Source organism: Dermacentor albipictus, chromosome 3 (assembly GCF_038994185.2).
Source record: "Dermacentor albipictus isolate Rhodes 1998 colony chromosome 3, USDA_Dalb.pri_finalv2, whole genome shotgun sequence".
In the NCBI taxonomy this organism is placed as follows: domain Eukaryota; kingdom Metazoa; phylum Arthropoda; class Arachnida; order Ixodida; family Ixodidae; genus Dermacentor; species Dermacentor albipictus.
The window spans coordinates 159,680,505-159,695,108 of record NC_091823.1 but is presented as its reverse complement, the minus strand read 5'-3'; positions in this window follow the sequence as shown (position 1 = coordinate 159,695,108).

Here is a 14,604-nt window from a genome sequence, read left to right as displayed (position 1 = left end):
TAGATGGTGTCCCTGTCGCTGCTCTGCTTCTTACAGGCGCGCCCATCTATCTGATGAGCGACCAGCTTTGTAGACAGCTCACTTACGTCCTGAACCCTGCGGCGTCCTGTCTTGTGCGAGTGGCTAGCGGAAGAACACTGGCCACAATAAGAATATGTGCCGCTCGTGTTGGTGTCTCTGGCCGCCAAACATCTGTTTTGTTTACTGTTCTTTAAGAGTGTCCCCATGACTTTATTCTAGGCCTTGATTTCATATCCGCTCACTCCGCCCTTATCTACTGCTCCACTGGACTTCTCCTTGATTTACTTTGCCCTGACCCTCCTGAGGAAGTCCCCAGCAGGCTCTTCTCCGCTGAGCACATTCGACTCGCCCCACAAGCCATGACCAGCGTCCTGCTTTTTACAGCTCCACCTGTGCCTGATGGTGTCTGTGTTGTGTCTCCGCTCGCGAAAGTTCCCCTTGCTCATCACGTTGCCCTTCCGCAAACCGTCGTCAGTATCACCAACAACTCTTCCAGCCTTCATCTCGTCAACTTCGGAATCAGTGACCGCGTCCTACCACAAGGCATATCCTTAGGTACGGTGTTTTATTCCTCCAAAATTTGCCTGTTTTCAGCCTCGGCTGCTTATATTACGTCATCTCCAGCTGACTCTTCTTCTTTGCCGGCTGTCCTTCCTCAGCTCGCAAACGTTATTGCTCCCGAACTTCCACCTCACAATGCCAATTACTTATGCAAGCTTCCCTTTGCGTTCAGCGACATTCTTGAGCTGGGTCGCCCTTTAGGCCAGACCTCTGTTACGACACACTCTACGGACATGGGTGACGCACACCCTATTCACAGACGACCATACCGCCGGTTCTTGAACGAACGACGAGTCATTCAAACGAAGGCCGAGAAGATTCTCTCTCGATGAATAGTTGAACCATCATCCAGTCCTTGGGCGTCCCTGGTCGTTCTAGTTAAGAAGGACGGCAGCTGGTGCTTCTGCGTGAATTACTGGCACCTCAACAAGATCACCAAGAAAGACGTGTATTCTCTACCACGCATTGATGACGCCCTCGACTGCCTCCACGGTGTGAAGTACTTTTCTTCCATCTGCCTTGGTTCCGGTTACTGGCAGACTGCGTAGACGACATGGACCGAGAGAAAACCGCCTTTATAACACCCGATGGATTATACAAGTTCAAATTTATACCATTCGGCTTATGTAATGCTCCATCTACTTCTGAATGCATGATGGACACACTCCTTCATGAGCTCAAGTGGTTCATCTGTATTTGTTACTTAGATGACGCCGTCATTTTTGCTCCTACATTTGCCGCGCACCCGGAGTTCCTCTCGCTCGTTCTTTCTGCTTTTCCCAATTCTGGCCTTCAACTTAATTCGTCTAAATGTCACTTCGGACGCCGCTAAATTACTATCCTCGTTCATCTTGTTGATTCATCTGGTGTGTGCCCGGATCCGGGCAAAGCTCGTGCCGTACAGAAGTTTTCCGTGCCAACATGCGCTAAATATGTCTGGAGCTTCGTGGGCCTGTTCTCGTACTTCCGCCACTTCATGCACAATTTTGCGGAGGTCACCCGCCTTCTGCTTTTCTGAAGACAGACGCTTCATTTTCTTGTGGACCTGAACAAGCAACTGCCTTCTCGAAGCTTATTTCTCTCCTAACATCTCCATTCCTTCTTCCGCTCTTCGACCATACTGCTCCTACAGAAGTCCGCACTGATGTCAGTGGTGATGGAATCGGCGGCATTTTTTGCTAACGTCAACGACGCCACGACCGCGTCATTGCCTAAGCCAGATGTCTGTTTCTCTAGCTGAGCGGAATCATTCCAATACTGAACGTGAGTGCCTTGCACTTCTCTAGGCAGTGGCGAAATCTCGCCCTTACCTACGTGGTCGGCCCTTTATATTCACCACAGGCCACCATGCGCTCTGCTGGCTTTCGTCCCTCAAAGACCCTACCGATCGCCTAGGTCACTGGCCGCTACGCCTACAGGTATACTCGTACACAGTTGCTTACAAGTCCTACCGTTTATACCAAGATGCCGACTGCTTGTACCACCACCCAGACGATGTTCCTGCGACCTATTCTTCGGCTCTGTATTATCGCTATCTGCTTAGCTGACCTCGCTACCGAACAGCGCCGAGATCCAAGCATACATGGTATCATGGAAAAGTTCACATCTAGGTCATGTCATCCTTCTCTTGGCATGTTCCTACTCAAGGACGACACTTTATATCGGCCTAGCACGTACGCCAGGGGATTTGAGATGGTACTGGTTATTCCCCAGCATGTTCGCACCACTATTCTGTCCAAGCTGCACGATCTACTAACTTTTGGTCACCTCGGGGAGTCAGTACTTACGACCGTGTCTGGCGCCGATTCTTTCAGCCTGGTCTGTACCGATATGTCCGCCACTACGTCGATTCTTGTGAGTTATGTCAACGCCAGAAGAAGCCACCTGTGCTCACTGCTGGTTTACTCCTACCTTTTGGCGTTCCTACCGAACCCTTCTATCGCGTTGGTGTAGACCTCTTGGAACTTTTCCCCACATCCGATTGATGCAACAAGTGGATTACCGTCGCAGCAGATTATACAACTGGGTTCGCGTTCACCAGAGCCCTTCCAACAGACGTAGTCTACTTCCTGTTGCACAACGTCATTGTTCACCACGGTGCTCCTCGTCAACTTCTTACCGACAGGGGTCGCTCCTTTCTCTTTACAGTCATGCACAAATAATAAGAAAAAAAAATGAAGGGAACCGAACGGAAGGTTTGCGGGAGCAGTTATCTCCGCCTGACATCTCACCCGGAATGCCGACGAGCTGTCTGGCAATGTGTCTAGCAAAATCGTCGATTCATTGCAAGTCGAGCAAGCAGCAGGCTGTCCTCAAGATAAGGCTGATACATAAGCGCGCTCGTTTCCAAGTGCCGAATTGAAGCAACAGTCTCAGCGTGTGCTTCTCTTTATTATATTTTATTTAGTTGTGCCTCATGGCATACGTCACGGCTAGAATTTCAAACCTTTAAGGCCGATACGCCACGTGGTGGCGAAAAAAGAAACTAAACGCATGTTCAGAATTTCTGGGTATGGGTGGGAACGCGTGGCAGCTCAAGAACATCGTAGTTTTGTTTAGTACAGATACGAGAGCTGCATGCATGGAATGCATGCCAGCAAACAGTTTACACGCATAACAATTTGCATTGTGGGAAGTAGTGCCAGAGTGCCGGGAACGGCTGGCTAAGCAGCGCTGCGTGCATGAAATATGATGAAATAAAGCCGTAGTACTCAACAGCGCGAAAGGGCATCGCCAGCGTTTCACGCACTACCAATGTCGTCATCTCTGTTGATCCCGTTTTATACGCTGTCTTCGCCACTTGAGCTGTTGGCGATTGGGGTCATCCAAGCCCTCTAACATTCGGGCTAACGAGACCCCTCTTGTGTATCATGGAGGACAGGAATCCGATTGTAGCTCAGATCGTGACTCGCAAGAAACGCACCTGGAGCTCGACTTCCGTGCTCTTAAACACCGTGCATCTCCTGTAGCGCAGGTACCTGCAATGATACATAAAATGATGACAACAAAATGCAAGAAAGAGAACGTTTAGCAAAAATACTTTTTGAGACAGCATCCTAGACAAGGCAGTTTCTGCTGCCGGTCTTAGCTCAACATAGGTACGCTAAAACATTGCAGTTGAATTGCCGTTCCATTTATTCGGTTGCTTTTGACTTACATTAATTCTGTACCCAAGACTACCCTGATATCATCGTTGCATTGCAAGGAATCTGGTTATCAGCAGAAAAGATATGTCAAATAAAAAATTGCCGTATATTTCGTTTAGACCGTCCCTCTTGTGGTATTTACTATGGTAATCGCAAATAGAATCAGAAACACCTTAGACTTCAGTCAACCAAAGGACCAGGCAGGATTCTGTAAAGGCTACACAAAAATAGACCATATTCCCTCTATCACTCACGTGATAGAGAAATGTGCGGAATATAACCAACCCTTATATATAGCTTTCATTGATTACGAGAAAGCGTTTGATTCAGCCGAAACCTCAACAGTGATGGAGACATTACGGAATCAGGGTGCATACGAGCCGTATTTAAAAATACTGAAAGATATCTATAGCGGCTCCACAGCCACGGTAGTCCTCCATAAAAAAAGCAACAAAATTCCAATACAGAAGGGCATTAGGCATGGAGATACGATCTCTCCAATGCTATTCACAGCGTGCTTACAGGAGGTATTGAGGAGACCTGGATTGGGAAGAATTGGGGATAAGAGTTGATGGAGAATACCTTAGTAACTTGCGATTCGCTGGTGATATTGCCTTGCTTAGTAACTCAGGGCACCAATTGCAATGCATGGTCACTACCTGGAGAGGCAAAGCAGAAGGGTGGGTCTAAAAACTAATCTGCAGAAAATTAAAGTAATGTTTCACAGTCTCGGAAGAGAACAGCAGTTTACGATAGGTAGCGAGGTACTGGAAGTGGTAAGGGAATACATCTACTTAGGACAGGTAGTGACCGCGGATCCGGATCATGAGACTGAAATAATCAGAAGAATAAGAATGGGCTGGGGTGCGTTTGGCAGGCATTCTGAGATCATGCACAGCAGGTTGCCATTATCCCTCAAGAGAAAAGTGTATAACAGCTGTATCTTACCAGTACTCACACACGGGACAGAAACCCGGAGGCTTACGAAAAGGGTTCTACCTAAATTGAGAACGGCACAACGAGCTATGGAAAGAAGAATGATAGGTGTAACGTTAAGGGATAAGAAAAGAGCAGATTGGGTGAGGGTACAAACGCATGTTAATGACATCTTAGTTGAAATCAAGAAAGAGAAATGGGCATGGGCAGGGCATGTGATGAGGAGGGAAGATAATCGATGGTCATTAAGGGCTACGTACTAGATTCCAAGGGAAGGGACACGTAGCAGGGGGCGGCAGAAAGTCAGGTGGGCGGATGAGATTAAGAAGTTTGCATGGACAACATGGCCGCAATTATTACATGACCAGGGTAGTTTGAAAAGTATGGGAGAGGCGTTTGCCCTGCAGTGGGCGTAACCAGGCTGTTGATGATGATGATGATGATGATAGTTGCAACAGAGAGCACATACAAAAACCAGCAGTTTTGCAAAATATACGAGGGCGAATCAAAAGAAAGTAAGCCAATGCGAATGTTTGCCGGGTACTTCATTTAAAAGTAGTCTCCATGAGGATTTAGACATTTGTCCCACTGACCACGGCCGCTCAATGGAAACAAGGTGCGGCCTGCCGAACGCGCCTCTCCGCCGGTGATTGCGATAGTTCTTGTTGTCTCCGCCGCGCCGGTAGTGGCGCTGCACATCGGCGAATGAGGGGGGCCCACGGGGACTCAGGAGGCCAGGTTAGGTAGTAATGAAGAAGGTGGAACCTCAGACTAGCATCACCGTCAACAATAGAAAAAGTATCGTCATGCAAAAGGCTACATAACTACGCACGGCGGCAGATGAAACAAAAAGTGGTTAAAGATTGAGGAGCAACAGTTAAATTGACAACTAACAGGTGTACATGCGCTTGCAGAAACGCAGCTTAGAGACTCGGGAAGATCCACCAGTGATTGAGAACTGTTTGGAAAGGGTGTAGTGGTTCCAGGGCTTACATATGAAAACGCAGTTATTTGCTTGGGGTTACGCAATGCGCGCCGGCATGCGACACGGCGTCGAGATATTGTGTGTCGATTGCGCGCGAGAGGGTGGCAGGCGCGATATTCGGCAAGGGAAAACGAAGCAGAAGTAAAGACAGTACGAGAAAAATGAAGACAGGCAGATACCGCAGAGTCATTTAAGTGCTCTATTCGTGTGTGTTTACCCCGATGACTTCATCAATGATGTGGATTTACGAGTATCTTCAGTCGCTTTCTGTGTCGTGAAGGAAGCGCACCTTCAGACATGGAACTTAAGATATAGATATGGTGGTGTTGACGTGCAAAACACGGTTTTTGTTGATTCTGAGCACAGGTTTTAAAAAATAGGGCTTCGTTTAAGATGACGCATGACTTACAGAATGCAAATTTGTTTTATTTGAACACTACTGTTCAAGGTTTGCAGTCTTCTCTACAAACGCAGGACCTTGCGGGAAAGAGGCTTGTCGCCCTCCGATGCTGCTTTTCTTATCTTCGTTATAGCCTGCACCGCCTGGTCCCCTTCGTATAGCTTTAGCTTCTCCTGAACATCGTCGCATTTTTTTTTGCAGCTTTTGTAGTCGCTCGTCGAGTCTGCTAACTTGCATTTGCAGGCGGTGCGCGTTCTTTTGGTATTTGCCATGAAGCTTGTTAAACAGAACGTCGTCTGGCATTCTTGCGCTTTCACACCGCTTTGCAAGTTGCATCCTGTGGCCAAGCAGTTTTCCGGACCAGAAACCTCGTCCGCATGCGGCGGCGTTGCGGGGAGCTCGACGTCGCCTTCAATTGTGCCTAAGTCCGCGTCAGAGCGGCGGGACGCTTCGTTTTCTGATCCTGCACATATCTCCTGCAATGAGTTGCCTACTTTAGTTATGGCCTACTTCTGGTCGGTGTTTCTTCGAAGCCGCGGGCAGCATGTATACAGGGTACGACGGAAATTTAGTCGTCGTCCTCCTTGAAGTGAAGCGAACAAACGACGGCCCTGGGGTTCAGCACCCACTGGCTATCTTTGTCGTTGTCTTGTCGCGAAATATGCCGCAGCCAGACATCCCGGAGTTGTTCCTTCGCCGGCAGCTGGTGATAAGAAAGGTCGGAGTTCCTCGCAGCATTGGGTTTGCATCGCGGCACACAACAGTTCTTTGGCACTGCGTATATCGTGACGCATCTAATAACCACGTTAGAAACGCGTAACGAAACAGCTGGACGATAAAAATTGGAGGACGCTTAAGCTTCGCCTTCAAGAGTGGGACGCGACAGCGTTCCCGTCGACCCGCCAAGGGGTATAAGACAATGCGCTACGGCACAGCAATCACTTACGATGCGCCCCGCATCGGACTTAGCGCCCACCTATCACGCGGTGAGCGTCGAGCAACGCAGCGTTCGGCGCGTCAACGAAACGTGCGCCTGAGCGAACGAAACGAACCAAAGAACTCGGTGTCTCGGAGGGGAAACGATCTACGCCAGCCAAACGTCGTGATCGGCACGGGCAGAGAGATAGATAGTAATCTAAACCGGATGCACGGCGAAGCGTCGTCAGGGGAGAGGGAGTCCTGCGACGCGCCTGGCAGCGGTCCCAATGCGCGCGCGGCGCGCCTCCTGTCGGGGCAGCGCCGTACATTGAGAGGAGGGGGTCTTCTGTGTTTGCCGCAAGATGGCTCTGCGTGTGCGGAAAGCGCAGAAGAAATGCAGCGGAAACGCACTTCGCAACTCGTGTAATTGTGACTTCTGTACGTTACATGTTCATAATTACCGATATACACCGCAGTATAACTTTCCACGGCTCGTTTCGAAGGCAACACCGCATTCACTAGGGGCGCTATTCTGGACATTCCGCCATTTTCTTCGGTGCGTGACGTAGGCGCGACGCAAACAAAATGGCGCTGGTGGCCCAGTTTTGCTTACGTAACGTGACGCCAACTTGACGTTTTGCCTAAGAAACTGAAATGAAGACGCTGAATGTAGCGTTATCGGTAACGCAAAACAGTTTTCCTCCGCAGTAAAAATAAAGCAGCTATCTCAAAGCGTATGATTGTTCCGTCGAAAACGCTTCGCGCTTCCGTCGTCTGCTGCGTACAAGCCGTCGTCTGCTTCAATAGCTAGGATGCGTGTCCCCGGAAAATGCAATGAGTCATCGCATGTTGGCGCCAACGCGCTTGTTTTCTTGCTTGAGACAACATACGCGACCTACCAGTGGTGATGCGCGCACGTTCTAGGCCACGTTATCGCTATTTCGTGAAACGTAAGTGACTCAGCCCGACTCGGCTGGCAGAGAAACGGCCGAATATCACTGATAGCGTTGCGGGCGCCAGAGATAACCACTAGCGCGACGCAAGCGCCGGCGCTGCCATCTCTTGTTCATTTCGCTGGTTACTCGCACCGCGGGAGGAAACTTCAAAGCGCCGCCTTGCGTACATTTCTTTTTATAAATTAGAAAGAGGCCGTTGTCATAACGTCTGATTGTGCGAAAAGGCACTAATCTCGATTACAATAGAAATGCAGCAGTGAAAAGTGGACAACATTGCTGAAAGTTTGCTATATTCAACCAATATTATTTCGTATAAACGCGTTCTTTTAAAAAACAATGGCCCCAAACACAAATGCCAACACCACCCGAGAGCGATGCAAATACTATGAGCACGCGTTATGAACAAAATATTTTCGTGGCGCCAAACGACGGGGAAAATGTGGCGATACGCATTCCTCTCGGCTGCCATTGCATATAGCTGCCCATTAGCATAATTCGCGCGGCTCGTCGCAGCAAAAATTATGGCGGAAAATCTCAGCAATGGCGGCCCTGCGCAACGTCACGCATCGTCAAAATGACGTTTACGAAACAGCCCTTCCTGTGACGCTCCTCATGAGATATTCCTTCAGCCAATCAGCAAGCTGGCATGGCGCATATCTTGAATCGCCACCACATATTCGCGCAATTGCAGATGCATTGCACTGGCTTCTGCACGCTACCGCTCACATTCTTTTTGAAGCGCTAACATCACAATATATCTGCCAAGGACCAAAAAAATGTATTAGTCCATAACATTTGCAGCTCCACGTCACGTTTCGTCATCTTGATGAAAACGCAAAATTGCATTTTGCAATACTTCCGCTTCCCGGCACAAATTTCAAAACACGTGACCTTTCGACAGCCAATCAGAGAGTAAACATGGCGGCTAATGGCGGCCGTGCAGCCGCCATGCGTGTCCAGAATAGAGCCCTAGAGGCGCGTTTGCACCGCTTGGAAGCATCGAACTCGTGGCTGAGTGGTAGCGTCTCCGTCTCACACTCCGGAGACCTGGGTTCGATTCCCACCGGGCCAATCTTGGAAGTTGCTTTTTATTTATGAAGCGCCTGCCGTGATTTATCGCTCACGGTCAACGCCGCCGACGCCGACACCCGACGCCGACGACACCGGCTTTTCTGCGACACGAGCTCCTTAACGCTATCGCGTTAAAATAAAAACGTACGTGAAACAGGAACCACGCTACTTCGCAAGGCTTGCTTCCCGGCACATGGACCGCATGGACGGCCGGCTCTCCCTACGTTCGCCGATGGGCAGCGCCCCCACCCATAGTAGCGGCCGCAACTGAAAACTCCGCTTGTCACTCCTTCACCTACTGACGGCGCGTCATGCGTCAGGCCGCACCTTGTTTCCATTGAGCGGCCGTGCACTGACTAACAAGTCGCGTGATTTCCGTCTCATAAAACACCTTGGGTTGCTGCTTCAAAAAATCTGTAACTGACTCTTTGACGTCATCGTCCCACACGAATGTAGTCACCCCCACCATCATCATCATCATCTACATCATCATCATCATCGTCATCATCGTCGTCGTCATCATCATCATCAGCCTGGTCAAGCCCACTGCAGGGCAAAGGCCTCTCCCATACTTCTCCAACTACCCCGGTCATCTACTAATTGTGGCCATGTTGTCCCTGCAAACTTCTTATTCTCATCTGCCCACCTAATTTTCTGCCGCCCTCTGCTAGGCTTCCCTTCCCTTGGAATCCGTTCCGTAACTCTCAGTGACCATCGGTTATCTTCCCTCCTCATTACGTGTCCTGCCCATGCCAATTTCTTTTTCTTGATTTCAACTAAGATATCATTAACTCGCGTTTGTTTCCTTACCCAATCTCCTCTTTTCTTATCCCTTAACGTTACACCTATCATTCTTCCTTCCATAGCTCGTCGCCTCGTCCTCAATTTAAGTAGAACCCTTTTTCGTAAGCCTCCAGGTTTCTGCCCCGAACGTGAGTAATGGCAAGACACAGCTATTATACACTCTCCTCTTGAGGGATAATGGCAACCTGCTGTTCATGATCTGAGAATGCCTGCCAAACGCACCTCAGCCCATTCGTCTGATTATTTGAGTCTCAAGATCCGGATCCGCTGTCACTACCTGTCCTAAGTAGATGTACTCCCTTACCCCTTCCAATGCCTCACTACCTATCGTAAGCTGCTTCTCTTCCGAGACTGTTAAACATTACTTTAGTTTTCTGTAGATTAATTTTTAGACCCACCCTTCGGCTTTGCCTCTCCAGCTCAGTGAGCATGCATTGCAGTTGTTCCCCTGAGTTACTAAGCAAGGCAATATCATCAGTGAATCGCAAGTTACTAAGGTATTCTCCATTAACATTTATCCCCAATTCTTCCCAATCCAGATCTCTGAATGCCTCCTGTAAACACGCAGTGAATAGCATTGGAGAGATCGTATCTCCCTGCCCGACGCCTTTCTTTATTAGGGTTTTGTTACTTTCTTTATGGAGGACCACGGTGGCTGCGGAGCCGCTATACATATCTTTCAGTATATTTACATACGGCTCTTCTACACCCTGATTCCGCTATGCCTCCATGAGTGCTGAGGTTTCGACTGAATCGAACGCTTTCTCGTAATCAATGAAAGCTATATATAATGGTTGGTTGTATTGCGCACATTTTTCTATCACCTGATTGATAGTGTCAATATGGTCTACTGTTGAGTAGCCTTTACGGAATCCTGCCTGGTCTCTTGGTTGAGAGAAGTCTAAGATGTTCCTTATTCTATTTGCAATTGCCTTAGTAAATACTTTGTAGGCAGCGGACAGTATGCTGATCGGTCTATAATTTTTCAAGTCTTTGGCGTCCGCTTTCTTGTGGATTAGGATTAGGTTAGCGTTTTTCCAAGATTCCGGTACACTCGAAGTCATGAGGCACTGCGTATACAGGGTGGCCAGTTTCTCTAGAACAACCTGCCCACCATCCTTCAATAAATCTTTTGTTACCTGATCCTCCCCAGCTGTCTTTCCCTTTTGCATAGCTCCCAAGGCTTTCTTTACTTCTTCCGGCGTTACCTGTGCGATTTCGAATATCTCTAGGCTATTCTCTCTTCCATTATTGCCGTGGGTGCCACTGATACTGTATAAATCTCTATAGAACTCCTCAGCCACTTGAACTATCTCATCCATATTAGTAATGATATTGCCGGCGTTGTCTCTTAACGCATACATCTGATCGGATTCTTGCCGATTCTTAATTTCTTCTTGACTGCTTTTAGGCTTCCCCCGTTCCTGAGAGCATGTTCAATTCTATCCATATTATACTTCCCTATGTCAGCTGTCTTACACTTGTTGATTAACTTGGAAAGTTCTGCCAGTTCTATCCTAGCTGTAGGGTTAGAGGCTTTCATACATTGGCGTTTCTTGATCAGATCTTTCGTCTCCTGCGATAGCTTACTGGTATCCTGTCTAATGGAGTTACCACCGATTTCTATTGCACATTCTTTAATGATGCCCACGAGATCGTCGTTCATTGCTTCAACGTTAAGGTCCTCTTCCTGAGTTTAAGCCGAATACCTGTTGTGTAGCTTGATCTGGAATTCCTCTATTTTTCCTCTTACCGCTAACTCATTGATCGGCGTCTTATGTACCACTTTCTTCCGTTCCCTCCTCAGGTCTAGGCTAATTCGCGTTCTTACCATCCTATGGTCACTGCGGCGCACCTTGCTGAGCACGTCCACATCTTGTATGATGCCAGGGTTAGCGCAGAGCATGAAGTCTATTTCATTTCTAGTCTCGCCGTTCGGGCTCGTCCACGTCCACGTTCGGCTATCCCGCTTGCGGAAGAAGGTATCCATTATCCGCATATTATTCGGTTCCGCAAACTCTACTAATAACTCTCCCCTGCTATTCCTGGTGCCTATGCCATATTCCCCCACTGTTTTATCTCCAGCCTGCTTCTTGCTTACCTTGGCATTGATGTCGCCCATCAGTATAGTGTATCTTATTTTGACTTTACCCATCGCCGATTCCACGTCTTCGTAGAAGCTTTCGACTTCCTGGTCATCATGACTGGATGTAGGTGCGTAGACCTGTACAACCTTCATTTTGTACCTCTTATTAAGTTTCACAACAAGACCTGCCACCATTTCGTTAATGCGATAGAATTCCTGTATGTTACCAGCTATGTTCCTATTAATCAGGAATCCTACTCCTAGTTCTCGTCTCTCCGCTAAGCCCCGGTAGCACAGGACATGCCCGCTTTTTAGCACTATGTACGCTTCTTTTGGCCTCCTAACTTCACTGAGCCCTATTATATCCCATTTACTGCCCTCTAATTCCTCCAATAGCACTGCTAGACTCGCCTCACTAGATAACGTTCTAGCGTTAAACGTTGCCAGGTTCATATTCCAATGGCGGCCTGTCTGTACGAATGTAGTGCCATGCTCCAAAATGTGGAAGCCGCAAGGCGGCTTCCGCATTTTGGAAGGTCTCCCAATAGTCCCCCATTGGAGCATCCATCATACAGCCGCATTGCGGCTGTATGATGTATGTTGCAGCGTTTCCCACTTGAAGTTCGCCAGTTTTGTGTTGACCATATCAGCGACCTGGGGACGGGCATTGTCGTGGAGCAACATGACCCCATTCGTCAATTTTCCACGTCGTTTGTTCTTGATTGCGACACGCAGCCGATCCGGCGTTTCGCAATATCGGAAAAGGTTGATAGTCTCTCCAGGTTTCACAAATTCGATCAGTAATGGCCCCTCACAATCGAAAAAAAGTGATCACCTTTCCGGCGGAAATGACGACCTTCGCTTTCTTTGGGAGTGGTGAATTCGAATGTTTCCACTCTAAGCTTTGCCTTATCGTTTCAGGCTTGTTGTAGGAGCAACCATGATTCGTCCAAGGTCACAGTTGCAGACAAGAAGTCGTCACCCTCATTGTGATACCGGACCAGATGAGTCAAGGTAGTTCCGAACCTCTCCGTCCTCTGGCGGTGGTTAAAAATCTTGGGCGTCCACTGTGCACACAAGAGCCGATAACTGAGATGTTCATGGATTATGGTGTGAAGTGAACCGCGACTGAGATTTTCACGCTCTGCCAGTTCATCGATACTTATCCTCCGTTCCTGTCTATTCAGTTCATAAAGCTTTCAAATAGTGTTGGAGGTGATTGCACGGCGCGTTTGGCCCGGTCTTAGATCATCTTTGCAACTTTCACGTCCTTCTTTGAACCGCTTGCTACAAAGCTTTACAGTGGCCAATGAAATGCGATGTTCAACGTACACGGCAGCCGTACGGCGACTAATTTCTTTTTGGGAAACACCTTTAGCTGTCTAAAACCTCACGACATCACGCTGTTCAACTTTTGGAGCGTCCACTATGTCACGCCACCATGTTCAACCCATTGTATGAGAGCAATAAAGTACATTTATACTCACACCTGCGTGTCACTTTTGTAAATAAGAGATGCCTGTCTGCTACCCGCATGCCTCGCAGATGATGAACATAACCATAATTGCGCGGGGTGGGTTGGCTCACTTTCATTTGACTTGCCTTCGTGCATTAGAAATGCGAAGATACAATGGAATATACAAATGCGAAGGTACAGCTTGATAAAGAGAAAAAAAGTGTCACTGGAAACAAAGTTCGCTGCACACGTTCACCAAAGCTTTCAACAAAATATTTAAATATAGGTACGCCCTTGGGACTTTATACGGAAGATGAGGGTGATGGCGACGGTAGGAATGCGCTTGGAGTATTCATATCACTGATATCGCAATAATATAATAAGAGTATCCGGCAAATGAAGCGTCCCATGGCCCATTACTTCGCAAAAGAAGTAACGAAATTGAGATTTTACCATGCGACAATTCTCTGTGTCGCAACAATGTTTCTTGTTTTCTTTTGTGAGGCCGAGGTACCGTTATGGAAGAACGCAAAGGAAAGCATGTTGGCCACAATCGAATGCCTAGTTTGTGCACCTAATGTGGCTACCGAATTAATATCGAAGAAAAATGTGTCTGAGACGTTTGGCCCGCAGAGAATCGTACGCATACTCTAAGGTATCCTACATCGGCGAGATAAGATTTTCCGGAGGAGTTGTGTTCAAATGAACGTGTTGCTATCCGTCGAGACCCCACAGTGATGGCATTGTGCGACCACTGCATTTTTTTCTCGTATGCTAGCCAGGAAGTGTCCAAAACTCTGCCAGGCGAAAATCCACTCGGCCAGAGAAAAACGAACGCTCACCGAAGTGCACCTTGCGGTGTACGGGGCAACACGAGAGAAACGCATGCGCCCTGGCTGGCTCTGGCAGCCCGCGGGCAGCCCGCGGGCAGCGAGGACAAGAAAATTGATGAGGCTCAATGTGTATTAGCAAATAAACTTCAAAGTAGAAAAATAAATAAGAACGTAGTTACCTTTGCTGGCTTTAGCGTCTTGACATTGATGCGTTGGCGCAGGTGGATAAAATGGTGATATTCTTGTCTGTGACATGGCGGCACAAATGAACCATCCCAAAGTTTTGTCTCATCGAACCTTGTGGCGTGTTTTGTCAATTGTCTGAGAGTGCGTTGATTTGGCTTGTCTCTTTGTATGGTCCAATGTACGACTTTCGAAAAATTAAAGCACCTTTGGCGTCATGTTTATAACATTAAACCAACAAAGTTCCG